A 1863-nucleotide genomic window follows, 5' to 3' on the forward strand; every position below is an offset into this window, starting at 1 on the left:
CGCGAACTGCTGACATCTATCACAGCGCTCTGTTGCTCCAGAGCTAATCGGAGCACGCGACGTCACCGCGCACGCCGCATGCGTAAGAGATCTCAGCGGAGAATAAAGGATCTCGGAGTACGGCTTACGGGGCGAGATGTTCGTTGGATTTCGGAATAGATTTATCTAATTTTCGATAGTCGTATATCACCAAAAGAACTCCGTCATTGGTACGCGAAAGTACATTTAATTTTGTATCAATTTAGTTGTGTGTGTTAATAAAGTCAGTGATCGGGTTAATTATACCGTGACTGTTTATTACGCATCCTTACAGATACTCCTTTATTACTCCTATTAAGGATTTTCCTGACAAATATATAAAAATCTTACATTATCATAGTGGGAAGAATTTTTATTCCTACAGAATTCTTACAGTATATGGTGTAGTTACGTTTATTTAAATCGCTATTCAACATTGCAGAATATGCAGGATATGCACCAATTTCAGCAGAAAAACATATTTTAGTTACTTGTGGTATCTTTGTCACGAAAGTGCAGGATATTGAGACGTAGCTGATCGGTTTGATATTACAATTAGTACATTGCATGAAATTTTAACAAGAGTAACAAACTTTTTAATGCAGTTGGCTCCACAAATTATAAAATTTCCTACAATGCAAGAACAAGAAGAATCAATGGCACATTTCCTCCAACAAAAACAATTTCCTGGAGTTATTGGTACAATCTACTTCTGTGGTGTATTAATTATTTATTTTATTCTGTTATATTGTAAACATTATATATAAATTACATATATACATCAAACTTAAAAATATATTCTAGGTGCTGTAGATGGCACGCACATTCGAATCGATAAACCGACACAAGATCACGACTCATATATTAATAGGAAACAGTTTTTTTCAATACATATGCAGTGTGTAGTATATCATAAACTGAAAATTTTAGACGTGTTCATTGGATATCCCGGATCTGTACACGATGCAAGGGTTTTTCGGGAATATCTTATTTGTACGAATATCTTCAGGAAATCTGTCCAAGTTAGTAATATACACAAAATATATGTATTATTTTACTTAATTTAAGTATTTTAAGTACTTTATAAAAGTGAAATTTTATATACTTTAACATTTAAAAAATTATATAAAAATATGTAACTGTACATAAAATGATTAAAAGGACTTGAGCTATGGAAGTGTGTATGGTTCAAGTTTTTATGTAAACCAAGTTCTCTTCTTGGCTGTATATGCTGAAGTGTAATAAATTCTATTCTATTCATAAAATGATTAAAAATATTTTAGGAGGATCTTACATACTTGGAGACAGTGCATACCCTTGCTTGGAAAACTTAATGGTTCCATATAGAGATAATGGACATCTAACACGAGCCCAGAGAAATTTTAATTATCGCTTGAGTACATGCCGTGTAGTAGCTGAACATGCCATTGGTGTTTTAAAACAAAGATTTAGACAACTTTATCACTTTAAGCTTCGAAATATTGTACGCATGGTGCAAATAATACATGCTTGCTGCGTTTTACACAATTTGGCAAGCATACGCGATCTAGAATTATTCGAACCTCCGTGTCAAGATGATTATCCCGATCCAGAAGCCAACATTATTGAAAATAATTATAATGAAATCATTCCTGGAAATGAACGTGGTCGCATTCTACGGGATGAGTTGTGTCGACAATTAATTAATTAATCGTTCATTAAGTATTATATAAGAGTAAAGTATTACTAAGTATGTATTTTTAAATATTATTAAGCATTAAGTATAAGATATATGTGCGTGCGTGTGCGTGTGCGTGTGTGTGTGTGTGTGTGTGTGTGTGTGTGTGTGTGTGTGTGTGTGTGTGT

The 1863-nt window shown here is 33.5% G+C and overlaps 1 pseudogene; it reads left to right on the forward strand.

The window, feature by feature from the left end:
- Positions 1-653: 653 nt before the first annotated feature.
- Positions 654-1708, forward strand: LOC108761599 (putative nuclease HARBI1; annotated as a pseudogene).
- Positions 1709-1863: the final 155 nt, after the last annotated feature.

The sequence above is a fragment of the Trachymyrmex cornetzi genome, unplaced genomic scaffold (assembly GCF_001594075.2).
Source record: "Trachymyrmex cornetzi isolate Tcor2-1 unplaced genomic scaffold, Tcor1.1 scaffold2560, whole genome shotgun sequence".
Lineage (NCBI taxonomy): Eukaryota > Metazoa > Arthropoda > Insecta > Hymenoptera > Formicidae > Trachymyrmex > Trachymyrmex cornetzi.